Source organism: Schistocerca cancellata, chromosome 1 (genome assembly GCF_023864275.1).
Source record: "Schistocerca cancellata isolate TAMUIC-IGC-003103 chromosome 1, iqSchCanc2.1, whole genome shotgun sequence".
In the NCBI taxonomy this organism is placed as follows: domain Eukaryota; kingdom Metazoa; phylum Arthropoda; class Insecta; order Orthoptera; family Acrididae; genus Schistocerca; species Schistocerca cancellata.
In genome coordinates this window covers 107,691,502-107,707,091 of record NC_064626.1, presented here as the reverse complement: position 1 = coordinate 107,707,091, position 15,590 = coordinate 107,691,502, and the positions used below count along the sequence as shown (strand labels likewise).

Genomic DNA, 15,590 nt, shown 5'->3' with positions numbered 1-15,590 from the left:
ACGTCATCGATCGTTGGGTATTGTTATCGATCGTTGTTCGATAAAGCTGGCTGCATTAAATTGGAAGTTCATCACGGACAGGATTCAAGGAGCGATCCTCGAACACAAGGGTTGCTCCCTCTCGTTACTTCATACGGTTCGGACCTTGCAAACTTATGTGTTGAGTAAGTCCTATTTTGTTGCACAAATTTTCCACTTCCTGCGACGATATCCCGAAAGTTACGATTATCGGCCACGTTTATCTGGCGAAACTCTATTTTTAGGGTGTGCTATGAGATTTTGGGCCTCACTCATGTTCGTACTGTAGTGGATGGGTACCAGGAGGTGCCGTATTAAAACTCGTCCGAGCTTTGCAAATGATTTATTTTTTCCACTACAGAGCTTCGCTGACCTCGGTCCACGTCACAGGCCCCACATTGCTGAGGTAGCACCCCAGTGGCCCATGCAACGCACTGTATCGAGCCGGCCTTGTACGCCAGCTGCAGAGTTCCAATTACGTCAGGACGGCTGCGCTAGCAGCCGACTCAGCGGCCACCATCCCCGTTGACTCTGCTCCGCCGGGAGCCGTGGGCCGGCCGTGCTGCTGCTTCTTCCTTGGCTGGTGCAGCTGGGAACGTGGCGGCAACGACCGCCCCTACTCTCTGGCGACCGAATTTACGACCCACGCCGTGTGTTGGGAACTGAGACGATTGCCCACGGTAGCGACCCGAAGAGTGGCCCGCTCTGGCTGGCTGTGGACCCCGCATCAGCCTCAGAGGGTCGAACCAACGACCCTCCATGGACTGGGATGCTGTCACCCCATCTGTTGCCGTGTGTCGCCGGTAGTGTGACACGCCCTGCCGTCCAGGAGAGCTGCCACACTTGGATGAATCTCGTTAGAAAACAACACCTATATATACTCGGCTTCGCGGCTCTGTTTCGCTAACGCATTGCTCCGAGTCACGTACGCCCCACACCACAGTTGAGCCAGTGGGCACCTTCTGCCTATAGCTTGTGACATGCGAACCGCTGCGTTTACTCTTTTCAGCTGTTCGATGGCCCCTGTGGCCTCCATTCCACTTCGCAACCGCTGGTCAGCGTAACTTACTGCAATCTGGCCCGCACCTGGCTGTAACTTGTGCTCAGAATATCGCACAAAACTAACTTTCCCTATCCTAAACGGTGGTACCGCTACAGGATCAAGGGTTCTAGTTTATTTCTGCGAGGCACTATTTTAAAGTATCTTCACATCCCCCAATCACTTACAGCTCTTCTTTGTTTCCAAATCGCGTTACCTCCTTGGAGTCCCTGTCGGCAGAGACAGACTGGAAGGTTGTTTGGTCCAACGGCAGCCACTTTCGATGGAAGTGGCGTCCTCATGGTACCAAGTCATTCATAATCTCGTCCCAACCAAATCTCGACTTTTTCGCATTGGCCTTAGTGAGCTTGACCTATGCAGTCGTTGCCACGAAACAAATACATTACATCATCGGTTGTTCGCTTGCGGACACAGATATTAGAGTTGGCTTCGCCGTCAATTGGCCTTTTGTTACCAGGATGACAGAAGTGGCAATATCGGGTGAGATTCTCCAGCGTACCGATCCAACATTCTTTCCCAGCACGAAGAACAGTAAAATTATGTGACTTGTCGGGCATTACGCGGTGGAGAGATGGTATGGCTCGGACCCTTCTTCCTTTTACCAGTATCCTGTGACGACTCACTGGACATGACAATGGATGCCACGCTATCATGCGCTTTCTGCAAATATGCTGTACTTTGTATTTAATCGTCGAGGAACTGGATGACGTATGGAATCTCTTATCTGTTCGTTAGGTCTTTGTGGTATTTTCGTCACGGTCCCTTTTCAGGTGTATTGTTACATAGTTAATTTTTGTGGCCCTCTTTGTCTTCTTTTTTAATCAATAAAAACTAAAGAAATTGCTGCATGCAACGATTGGAAACGATATTTTTTCGCTTTTCAGTGGCGGAAGCCATGTAGGATTAACGTCGACTTTGTTTCGTTCTTTTTTGACTAGCACGTTGTAAGGTTTCAAAGAAAAAATAAACAAAAGAAAAACAAAAAATTAAAAACGGCCAGTGTCACGTGAGGGATCAGCTCAGTGACTAGCCTCGGGAATCGACCCCTGCCCACTTTGACTCCACCCAAAACCCCGGCCGCTGTGGCCGTACGGTTCTAGGCGCTTCAGTCCGGAACCGCGAGACTGCTACGGTCGCAGGTTAGAATCCTGCCTCGGGCATGGATGTGTGTGATGTCCTTAAGTTAGTTAGGTTTAAGTAGTTCTAAGTTCTACGGGACCGATGGCCACAGATGTTAAGTCCCATAGTGCTCAGAGCCATTTGAACCATTTGAACTCCACCCAATTTGAAAATGACTGAGTCCATTCTTTCCTTCTGCCACGAGAAAGAAAAAAGAAAAATAGGGGTAAAATGCTCACCTGTCATACTGTCGGTCCAGGTTCGATTCCCAGCGGATGCACTTATTTTTATGTCTCTTATATTACAATCCCGAATGTGAGATATTCCTGTACGATTCTTCTATGTATATTCCGGACTTACAGCAACACATAAATATTTCACAAAAATGAAAATTCATTGTATCATAGTGTAGTCTGGTGATTATTAAAAAAAAAAGACAGCCCAGCGTGTAAGCGCTTAGTTTCAGAAGCCAGAGGACCATGGCTCGAATCTCCTCCTGCCACTTGTTTTTTTTTTCTTTCGTCCCCACGTAATTCTAATCCACGTAACTCTAACAGAAGTTTTATTATGATTTTAGATTCATTTATTGTTTTCATAATCTTTATCCTGTAAACAGGGGAAAAATTTCGTAAGGAGATTAGAAATAGAAAAAGGATACACAATAACTTTCAATCAGATCAGTGCAGTCTTTTTATTTATATTATTATCCAATCAGGATGATACTGGTCATCGAAACACGCAAAACAGTAATTACTGCTATATATAGCACTTTTCATGAACGAAGAACTTTTCACATGCATTATTTATTTAATGTGTCAACTGCAAAACAAATTTGGCTTACATTTGTAAGTGGTTCTCAATCATTTTCATGGGAATGCCACGCTTATCTGTCGTTATAATTAAGTGGGAATGAAAGAAAAGTACTGTCAGTGAGATTCGATCCATAGACCTTGTGCTTATGAAACTAGAAAGCTAACTCGCTCGGCTGCGGAATCCTAGATTACCGGCAACAATACGAAGTATACAAGCGCGCCTAAAATTTTAAAAGTCGTTTTTCTACAAAACGGCTATCAGTTGCGTCTTCCTGTTTACATATGTTCTAGTAATGCCCTACACATTCTGTCAAGTGTACCAAATCTGTGGGGGATGTTCGTACGGTCCCCTTTAAGCTAAGCAACTCTGCAAGTAATAAGCAGTCTTCTTAAGGATTATCGGACTGCACCAGAAAAAATCGACATCAGTCAGCTTTGCTTCACATTGCAATTTCCACTAGGAATTTTCCTTGTGTGAATGGGGTATGGAGAATGGGTTTCTTGAAAACTGTGGAGCTCTGCACTGTATAAGACGGAAACCACGGACCACGAAGCTTCGCTGCGCAACACAATTACAGGATCACTTTTTCGAAACGCCTAATTGTTTCCCATTGCGACGCATACATTTGAAATTTGGCCCAAAGATGCATACAACCTTCCTCTGTAATACAGCAAAAGAGTGGCGTCCTGCGATATCACCCTCGGGTTCACAAACGATTCAAACAGGAAGGTGTCGACACTTGGCGCGGAAAAGGTCAGAGCTTAGCTTCTGTGAGGTGTAAGGTCCCCACTCTGGCACCAAATTTTATCACAATACTGCCGACACCACCATCGACGTATCACCCCCTCTTGCCCATATTTCACCCCTTCCTTTCACGCCACTGCGATGGAGATCAGGACAGCCATGCCTAGCGTTAAAACCACGCTGTTTTCTTATGAGTGACCGAGGAAAACATTTCACACCACCACCGTTCAGAATGGACACTAAGAGACCTTAGGGGCTGACGCAAAGGACGTCAGTGAAACCACCCCTTTCATAGAGGTGTAGATTCCCACACAACGACAGTTCGCAGTGTGACGAGCGACAGAACGATGTTACTGACAACCTTTCACACAGCTGACCACTCTGGACGATTCAACCATTCTCGGAGGACGTCGTGGGCCAGCAACGCCAGTGAACATGGTCTCACCACATTGGAGCGCAGTATGACCACAGTTTTTGTTATAGCGTATGGGGTGTAAACACTAGAGACCGTTCAAAACCATTCGACGAAATTAGAACGGGATCAGTGGCAGCAAAGAGTATGTTTTCTCAGTCCCCCTGTTTAGCAGCGCCCTCCTGTGGGGTGATCATGGTGGTGTATGACGTTAACAAATGCGTGACAAAAACTACTAAGTACTCTTCTAAGAGCACCCAGTTTGGCAATACCCTCTGTGCCACCCTTCCGCCTTTGTTCAGCACTTTTAAAAGCGTAGCTGAACAGAGACGACCTGTAATGAAGTCTTAGGTGCTAGCAGACAGGCAACTCCTTTGACACCACTCCGATTCTGGATGGCCTATTAGCAGGCGCAGGAACAGCAGCTTTGCCTGCCTGCAGGTGCCCAAGACTCTCATCACCGGTTCTGTGTGTACAGATACATGTTTAAGGCGCTCAACAATGGTTCTTGGGTGCCACTGATGGTGTTGGTGAACTGCATGGTCCAAAAAGAACGCTCTGACATTTTATTCACACATGTGTCAACGTCGCATCCCTCTATGATTGTGATTCAGACAACGCAAAACAGGAGGGCTGAAAAGCTTAAGTACTCTTTGTTGCTTTGGGTGCTGTTCAAATTTTCGACCAGTGGTATTGCACGGTCGGTAGTGGTTCCACCCTGTACACCAGAGCAAAAATTGCGGTCGCACATCTTCTTATTTTTCTTTGCTATCGAATAACGATACATTTAAAATCCATTTTATTTTTTTCTTTGAGTTATTCTTGACAGGCATTATTGGTCCAGAGGCAAAAGAAAATGTAGTATTATCGTCTAAAAAGGGGTGTTGTGCAAATGATTATCAAATAAAGAAGCACATTTTATTTTAGAAGATAAGATAATTTGATTCAATTTATTGGCCGATCATTTTTGAATGTGGGTCAGCCTTCGTAATTCAATAAGAATTTATATCGCCAAGAAATTATTTCTGATGTACGTCTACACAGTAGTAACAAGCAGAACAGCACTCGTTTCTGGTTCTTTTTAGTACTAGTGAGCAGCGAAAATGGCGGCTCGGAATGGACCATCATTTCTCCAGCCCCTCTCTGTCCCCTCTTTTGTAACTCCGAACGAGAGACCTTCGTCCCAGTCTGGCTTGGTCCCTGCTGTTGACACAGAAGGCAGCAACAAAGCCCCGAAAAGGAATAATATTGTAGGAACCGATATCTTTAAAGGACAGACTTAATATGACAAATACCTAACAATAAATAAGCGGATATTCGATCGATTTAAAGAGAATGTCATAACTAGAATACTCCAGCAGTGGGCTGCAGGTGCAACTCTTCAGTATACGACCAACACGGATTTTACGTTTGCTGCATCATTATCTCGGGCAAGGAATTTCAAACCGGAGCATAAAATTCATCAACAGGTTCATCACGAAATACGTCTCACAGAGAGAGCTAGAACCTTTCTATTATAATCTGTTTGAGTCATCAGTCCTCTGATAATTTGATGCGGTCAGCCAAGAAATCCTCTCCTAAGTATGTTAATGTTGCGATAGCAGCTGACAATGTCGTCAAAGTTATAGTGCAGATTGAGAATGTATATAGTATGGTACGAGAGATAGTGCAAATTGAGAATGTATAGTATGGTACATTCAAGTACAGTGGGGGAAGCTGAGCAGCAAACTGACATGTACAGCGAGGGGCAGCAGACAGCTGTACGACACATTCTGTTTCAGCATTCCTGTCCTCGACAGCAGTAGCGTCAGTGCATCAATTCCCACTGTGCCTGGTGTTGCTACGCTAAAATTAACAGCTCAGGGATCGTCACAGGACGTATTTATAAAGCAACCAAGTGCCGTGAACACACACGGTCTGCAGGAAGTGGCATGTGCTTCAGTGGAGCGAGAGTAGATCTGTGTTATTGTTTTGCTTAAGATAGTGGGAACGTTGATATGGAGATGTGCTGGTCATGATTTCGGTCACTCAAGATCAACGAAAGTTCATTGCAAGATGGTGTACCTACTCCGACAGGTGTTGCATGCAGTAAATGTGGAATTCAAAGCATACAAAAAATGTTATTAGCGAAAAACTGTCGGATTTTCTCCAAACGTCAGTCAGTCCCTCCAATCATTAACAGATGTTCCATTAAAACTGGAATCTGCCATGCCATATATGTCCATGCAGACGCCATCCTGATTTCGAAATATAATCTGCTTCCGATGAAAATACAGCCCATCAAGCCAAGGAATGGAATCAGATGTCCGTAACATAGTTACCAAACGTCTGACAGGGCTGTTTATGTAAAGTTATGCTGTGTATTGTACTCCCTTCCACCATTAACAGATGTTCCATTAACACTACGATCTTCCATGCTATACACGTCCATACGAAATGTAATTTGCTTAGGAAGCAAAAGAAGTATCCAGTGACCAAGAGGAATCGGATGCGTGTAACTTTACTTCCAAACGTCTGTCAGGGATATTTAAGTACAGTGATGCTATGTGTGGTACTTCCTCCCGCTATTAACAAATATTCCATTGAAAATAGACTCCACTCTAGTTACGAAATGAAATTCGCCTACGAATAAAAAAATACCCAGTAATCAATCGCGTGTAACATAGGTCTCAAACGACTGTCTGGGCTATTTAAGTACAGTGAAGTTATGTAGGCTACTCCCTTTCAGAAGTAACAAATTTTCCAACAAAACTACGGTCCTGCGCAATGTATACACTCCATAACGATTTTTGAAATGTTCTTCCGCATCGTTAGCATTCAGACAGGATCAAACGCGAGCAATCCATTTCCATAGTTTTAAAACGGAACTTAAAAACTAGATTCTTTGTAACGGAGGGATCCTCCTACCACATTCCTACAGAAGCGGGAAGATTCCGCGACACAGTCACTGCCAGGACAGTATATTTCCGATGAGGTGGTGATTAGGTGTTTGAAGTTCTAAGACAAGCGTAAGCTATAGGAAAAACAATTGTACGAGCTGGTAGATAATGCAGTATTCCTGACAGCTGCTCCATCATAACAGTAATTTAATCGTCAGCCATTTCCAACCTATATAGTTTGATTACGTGTCTTTAGATGCTTTCATGCTACCAAATTTTACACGTGGTGGAATTTAACAGCTCAACTGTTAATACGGAAGACAGAGTTTTCACTTTTTCTAGCATTCTTTTCACATTCGACTTTCCATACACTTACACGAGACATGCTATTTCTGGCCTTCATCCACCCCTATACTGCTACCTCTGAAAGGTCTAAGAGTGTTATATTTTCTGGTATGGCTTCTCACAGTTTCTTCCAGCATATGATCATTAACAAGGATCTTCCTATCGCATTCCTACAGAGGTGGGAAGAATCTGTGGCACAGTCGCTGTCAGCAGGGTGGATTTCCGATGAAGTGGTGAATAGATGTTTGAAATTCTAAGAAAATGAATGGTTGAAATGGCTCTAAGCAATATGGGACTTAACATCTGACGTCATCAGTCCCCTAGACTTAGAACTACTTAAACTTAACCAATCCAAGGACATCACACACATCGATGCCCGAGGCGGGATTTGAACCTGCGACCGTAGCAGCAGCCCGGTTCCGAACTGAGGCGCCTAAAACCGCTCGGCCACAGCGGCCGGAAAAAAATAAGCATTTTTAATATAGGTCACTTCCAGCTTATATGGTTTGATCACGAGTCTTTAGATGCTTTCTTGCTGTTACCTTGCATTCCTACTGCAATCACATTCTGATCCCCGTGTAGGAGACATGGTTTTCCAGCACTGAAAGAGATGAACTTGAGAAATTTACCACGTAGATAGCTGTTAAAGCCACCATATACATTTTAAAGTGTTCGTCAGTTGGTCTGTATACAGGGTGGTCCATTGATAGTGACCGGGCCAAATATGTCACGAAATAAGCATCAAACTAAAAAACTACAAAGAACGAAACTCGTCTAGCATGAAAGGGGAAACCACATTGCGCTATGGTTGGCCCGATAGATAGATATTTAAGGAAACAGGAAGTGTTCAGCCACATGTGAAACGTCAACCACGACCTGCAACAAATGATGATGCCCAAGTAGGTGTTTTAGCTGCTGTCGCGGCTAGTCCGCCCATCAGTAGCAGACAAATTGCGCCAGAATCGGGAATCTCAAAAACGTTAGTGTTGAGAATGCTACATCAATGTCGATTGCACCCGTACCATATTTCTTTGCACCAGGAATTGCATGGGAATTATTAATGCACCAGCATTTCAAATTTGCATTAATTTATAATCTTGCTATATTAGTCATTAAAATGTGTTACCTAGGCAAATGTATTCTGTCACAGTATTTCCACCTCAGTTACCGCAACGCCGAAATATATGAATAAAGACTACACACTTCGCTCTTAACCTTTCATCATACCTTTTATGTCTGGCAATAGAACTGCGCTCTACAGGTTATTAACGTGCGACTACCCTGTATGGTAGTATATTATTAAAGAGGTTAAGGGACCGGCGAATTATGTACTACAATATAATATTAAGTGTAGCAAAAGGTAATTATTAACTTAAACGCCTTCTCGGAAACACCTGCTCTTTGCACTCAACGATGGTTTCTAAGTAAATTGACGAACTACCTGTCTTGAGGTGCACACAGAGGTTATACGATATTTTCTTGGTATCTAGTTGTAGCAAAATTTTTCAGTTAAATTTTTATGTGATCTCTACGAGTCATTCAAAATATTTCCAGTAGAGTTTGTTATCTAACCTTCTTAGCATGATTAACAGCCTTGTAACCAAACTCAGTAACTGACGTTTGTTATCTGTTTCCAGGATGTCGCCTGCAAGAATCATGAGTGGTTCTTCGACAGCTCGGACGAATGGCACCTGATTCCACACTTCTCCACAGACGCTTTCACTGGGTGATGGTTGGTGCTGTCGCTAAACATCCAGCATACAAGACAGATTGCAAATGTGTATGTGGTACCACTGCCTGAGTTTCAAGTGTTCGACCTGAAAAATTTAAGACTTATTACGACTGCTCTCGGCAGACCCAGAGATAACACTTTATCTCTGAAACAATATATGAACTTCTGTCTCCGATTTTGTGTGAGCACCTCAGTGCTTGTAGAAACGACTCAACCAAATAAATTTGAATACAAAAGTAATTTTATGAGCTACGAAACGTCTCAACACAGTGTACAGAGCAATGTTACTCCTAACCCTATGCTGTTGTCATGCTCTACAGATTATAGAGTTTCATTTTTAACTTCACACATGAGAGTTCTATGTTATTCTTCATTTTCGTAGAGGCGATATCTCGTCGACATGATGACGGCAAAACGGTCCCGTTTGACCCGGTATATTATGATCGAATCCTTGTAATGGAAGAAATTACCGCTCACACATAAAAAAATAAAACGTCCAAAGTCACATATTAGCAATAATATTATCTTGGAACTCTTCCATTTGGTCCGTGTTTGCATAAAAAAACAGTAATACAGGAAATGGAGTCCGCCTTGATGCAAAACACCGTGTTATTCGTTTATTTCTTTATTATCCCCAAACTAGTTTCGGCGACAAATATCACCATCATCAGTGGGTTTTTTTAATCTAAAACATGCAGAAAATGGTATGGTTGTACAAACACAGTAAAACATTATTACATTTTTACAAATCGTCTTTTGAAATAGAGTTTTATATTGATACTTTCATACTACCTTATTTATTGTATGTTAGAGCATGTTTTAAGCTGTTATTGGCGCTGTTCGTGACGTATTTTCACTGCTCTTTTTTCTGTTGCCGTCTTTTTACTTAGCGAACATCATGTCATCTGCAACCATGTGAGCGGCTGTTAGGAGACAAATACTAAAAGGTGACATAATAATGTATTATTGTGTTTGTACAACCATACCATTTTCTGTATGTTTTAGTTTAAAAAAAACCACTGATGATGGTGATATTCGTCACCGAAACTAGTTTGAGGATAATAAAGAAATAAAGGAATAACACGGTGTTTTGCATCAAGGCAGACTCAATTTCTGATATTACTTTCACGTATTTGCGCTTCATCAATAGTTTGAAGTCATCTGACCGCATACCATCTTCACCAGGTCAGGAACGCAGGTCTTCAGTGTTATTACCAACTCTCGTGAGAGAGTGTGACACTTTACTGAAATTGAGGGTCTATTATATCGGTAGTGTGGGTATATGTCAGGACGAATTTCATTGTCCGCTAGTGGGATATGATTGAAATTTTATTGTGTGAGCGTGCGCCGATCACGTAGTTGCAGAGTTGGAAGTATACATCCATAAAGGTGCGACATAGTTTCAAGACCAGAAAATACGAGAGAAACGAGGTTTGGTTGGTATGAGACGAGTAGGATAAGTAGGTGGCTGGTATGGGCGGCGAGGAAAATTGTCAAACGGGTAAAAGTTTCTAGCAGAAGTGCGCAACCGGATGCGAAAGCGAAATGAACTACATGGATATCAAGAATTAGGAGCCACCGTTACAAATTTGGGAGAGTGTAAATTTAGATCATATTGGCAAGGGGAAGATAGGTCGGATCAGAGCAATGGAGGTACAGAGGATTTCAAGAGTTCTAAATTCTACTGTAATTTTAGGATGGTATTTGTTTTTTTAAAAAAAAGGAAAGAGGAGATGTGGTTGGGAGAGCCGTCAAATAGGCTCCCATGGTGGAGCAGCTGCTCGTGATCCACAGTTCGTGGCAGAAAATTAAACCAAGTATCTCATAGCCCCTTAGGTAGCGATACCGAGAAACCACGGGCCAGCAAAATCACATGTGTTTCACAGTTATGAATCGTGGATACAGGCCATCCGTTAAGGGGCGACATCGAATAACATACTGCCTATATCGAATATCTTTTGGTTGGGTAGATATAGTATGATATAGAGGACATGAAGGTCTTGCCATGGTGACTAACTTTGTTACAGTAAGACGTTACAATGCAATTCTGACCACTCACGTACTGTGTATTATTGAAGAACAGAAAAAATTTATTATGCGCATCAGTATGAATCAGCAGCCATTATTACTCCCTGGTTTATAAGGAATTATTTCATGACAAAAATTTACTAATTTTGAGCCAATACTCACGAAAGAATGACACATAGCTCTCTGAGCAGGTATAGCTATAAACAATTCATATTGTGTGTTTGGTTTGCCAAATCAGTTATCGTAGATCTCATATAAAATGGAAACGACTAAAGAGTGTCATTCAAATGCGGTGATCAACGAAACACTAAATGTGAATTACTCACGCAGCTAGTCATAGATTTAAGTTATCATTACGTTACTGAAACTACACTTTGTGAAACTGTCATAGCGACAAAGATACTTGTTACTGAAACTATTAATTTTATGCCACAGATCATGTATCTCATGTATTGCAAATGGTTACAGCTACACTATGGGAGTGCGATATGGTGAGAACCCTCAACATGCTGCAATCCAAAGCGCTAAAACTGAATCTGGTTGTATTCATGTGGGATCTCTTTCGATTTGTGTGCGAGTCAGAAGACATCACCAGTGGTTGCTAGAAATCAGGACAAAGAAGGTGGCTGCCAATATGTTCGATCAGAGTGTCTCTCATGCGAGGTCTGTTCAAAAAATTCCAGAACATTTGTAATTTTGTTCCAATGGTGTGTTGGAGCGAAATGCCATACTGAGTAGAATGTAGCATTGCACAGTTTGCGAATTTCGAAATGGCAGAGCTAGAGGAGCAACGCGTCTGCATTAAATTTTGTGTGAAATTCAAGGAAACCTTTACAGAGACACACCAAATGATGTAGGAAGCCTACGGTGATGAGTGGTTACACAATACTCGGTGTTACGCATGGTTCAGAGGGTTTTAAAATGTTAAAGGCGATCCTCGTTCAGGACACCCTTCGACGTCTATCAACGACGTTCATGTCGGGAACGTCAATGAAACTGTTCGTGCATTTGGATCACGTCATTAAATCCTGACACAGCAACTTGGAATGCATCGTGTTCCAGCCAAGTTCGCCCCACAGCCCAAGACCAGATAGACTTTCGCCTCTCAATCTGTGAAGAGCTTTCGGATCGCGGAAATGAGAACGAGATGTTCCTTAAGATAACATAACTCACGATGAGACGTGGCTCTACGCCCTACGGTTATGATGTTGACGCCTAGGTTCAATCTTCACAATGGCTCGGGAAAGGTTCTCTAAGACCAAAAAAAGCTCGTCAGGTCGGGTCAAATATCAAAACCATACTGATAGTTTTCTTCGACTTTGAAGGATTAGTTCATCATGAATTGGTGCCGCAGGGACAAACTGTTAATCGATGGTACTATCGGAATGTGTTGCGACGCTTGCGAGAAAATGTGAGAAGAAAACGTCCTGAAACGTGGCGAGACAACTCATGGCTCTTGCATCACGATAACGCACCCGCACATTCATTCGTGTCGGTGCGTGACTGTTCCACAAAAAGCGAAATCACTGTGCTTCCCCATCCAGACGTGGCCACTGCAGACTATTTTTTTTACTTCCAAACTTAAAGACCCCGTTCAAAGAACGATGATTTGCAACGTTAGACGAGATAAAAGAGAACTCGCGGACGGCAACAAGCGTACGGAGACTGCTTCCGGAAGTGGAAACGGCGTTTGGAGCGGTGTATCATTTGTGAAGAAGAGTATTTCAAAGGATACCATGCACAATAAGTAAAAGGCAGAAAAATTCTGTGTACAAAGTTTCGGAATGTTTTGAACAAACTGCGTATGTAAATTTTTAAATTTATTCGTAATTTTTCCTTGAATTCGACTAATTAATTACACGTAAAAGTGAGCTGTGTGAATATGGGGATAGTAACATAGGGGGAAACGGTGCCCCTGGGCCTTCAAATATGGAGAATCTGGAAAAATTATAATACCGTCAACTTCGATAAATATTCTTTGCGTGATAGATGCATTTACACTACTGGCCATTAAAACTGCTACACCAAGAAGAAATGCAGATGATAAACGGCTATTCATCGGACAAATCTATTATACTAGCCCTGACATGTGATTACGTTTTCACGCAATTTGGGTCCATAGATCCTCAGAAATCAGTACCCGAGACAACCACCTCTGGCCGTAACTACGGCCTTGATACGCCTGGGCATTGAGTCAAACAGAGCTTGTATGGCGTGAACAGGTACAGCTGCCCATGCACCTTCAACACGATACCACAGTTCATCACCAGTAGTGACGGGCGTATTGTGACGAGCCAGTTTCTCGGCCACCAGACGTTTCAGTTGGTGAGAGATCTGGAGAATGTGATGGCCAGGGCAGCAGTCGAACATTTTCTGTATCCACAAAGGCCAGTACAGGACCTGCAACAAGCGATCTTGCATTATACTGCTGAAATTTACGGTTTCTCGGGGTTCGAATGAAGAGTAGACCCACGGGTCGTAACACATCTGAAATGTAACGTCCACTGTTCAAAGAGCCGTCAATGCGAACAAGAGGTGATCGAGACGTGTAACCAATGGCACCCCATACCATCACGCCGGGTGATACGCCAGTATGGCGATGACGAATACACGCTTCCAATGTGCGTTCACCGCGATGTCGCCAAACACGGATGCGACCATCATGATGCTGTAAACAGAACCCCGATTCATCCGAAAAAATGACGTTTTGCCATTCGTGCACCCAGGTTCGTCGTTGAGTACACCATCGCAGGCGCTCCTGTCTGTGAAGCAGCGTCAAGGGTAGCCGCAGCAATGGTCTCCAAGCTGATAGTCCGTGCTGCTGCAAACGTCGTCGAACTGTTCGTGCAGATGATTGTTGTCTTTCAAATGTCCCCATCTGTTGACTCATGGATCGAGACGTGGCTGCACGATCCGTTACAGCCATGCGGATAAGGTGCCTGTGATCTCGACTGCTAGTGATACGAGGCCGTTGGGATCCAGCACGGCGTTCCGTATTACCCTCCTGAACCCACCGATTCCAAATTCTGCTAACAGTCATTGGATCTCGAGCAACGCGAGCAGCAATGTCGCGATATGATAAACAGCAATCGCGATAGGCTACAATCCGACCTATATCAAATTCGGAAACGTGATGGTACGCATTTCTGCTGCTTACACGAGGCATCACAACAACGTTTCACCAGGCAACGCCGGTCAACTGCTGTTTGTGTATGAGAAATCGGTTGCAAGCTCACAGCACCTTGAAGGTGTCGGCACCGGTGCCAACCTTGTGTGAATGCTCTGAAAAGCTAATCATTTCCATATCACAGCATCTTCTTCCTGTCGGTTAAATTTCGTGGTGTAGTAATTTTAATGGCCGGTAGTGTATTATCTAACGTAAGTATCTTATTTATTTGAATGTAGTTACTCGAATGCTTTTTCATTTCACGATCCACAGTGATCTGATAAAGTAAGACATTAATGATCTAACGCAGGCAGAGGACAAATCGAAACGAACCATTTGTTTATTCGACCCAATCCCGACCATCCCAGCAACCTTTCGCTTTGCTGTGAATACATCACCTTTGTTAAGTACAATGTTTTCACTTTTATTACGTGGGAATAATGCGTTACTCGGGTATTACTTTGTATATTTCAAGTAGAAGTAAACTTCCATGTGTCAACGAAACGATATGGGTTTTCTTCTGCAACTAGTGAGTGTGCAAGTTAACTGTTCTTCAAATTACCGCACGGCGAGAAGTAATGATTTATTGAGAAAAGTATGAATTCAACACTAGAGCTGAGAAACTGTATAAAAAATTAGCTTCGTATCAACAATGGAAGCTAGTACAGAAATATCTTCGGAGAGCCTTAAGCGAAACCTCCTAGCACAGCTAATATGGTAATTTAATGAACCATTAATCTACGCGCTCGCGAACTGCGCAAAAAAATTTTATCGTCTGGTTGACAAATGTAGGTTTACATCTACTTCTACCTAACACTGAAGATCGTTAATATTCAATAAGATAACCTTTTCTTGGAAGGCCAAGGGTCATGCATGGAATCGATCACCAGTTATTAGAGAAAGAGCGCTTCTCAGACGGCAGAAGTAGCTGAGTTAAGCGGAACAAAACCCGTTAATTCAGCAAATTGTGTATTTAAGTACTTTAACGTAAATTTTGCACATGAATGTGTTTGAAACTATACTCATGCTCATAAATTAAGGATAATTGCAGAATGTGGTGCCACACAACGTGTCGCTACACAAAACTGGCGCTAATAGCATAGGCACATAGGGAACATACACGACGCATATCTGTAAGTCCACGGTATTGGCAACGATATTGGTGATAAGTTCAGAAAACCGTCCCGAAACACATGTGTTACAAAACACCACTGTTTCCTGCGCGTGTACCCCGTCATCAATATGGGATATGATCACCATACACATGTACACAG

At 43.0% G+C, this 15,590-nt stretch overlaps 1 protein-coding gene across 1 annotated transcript in view; it reads left to right on the top strand.

Moving 5' to 3' along the window:
• The window catches only part of LOC126151537 (helix-loop-helix protein delilah-like), a 44,732-nt gene extending 35,370 nt beyond the window's left edge, over positions 1-9,362 (top strand). Inside the window, exon 3 of the mRNA XM_049915951.1 lies at positions 9,028-9,362. The gene's annotated coding sequence lies outside the window, so the exon portion shown is untranslated. The remainder of the gene's footprint in view (positions 1-9,027) is intronic.
• The last annotated feature ends 6,228 nt before the right edge of the window (positions 9,363-15,590 follow it).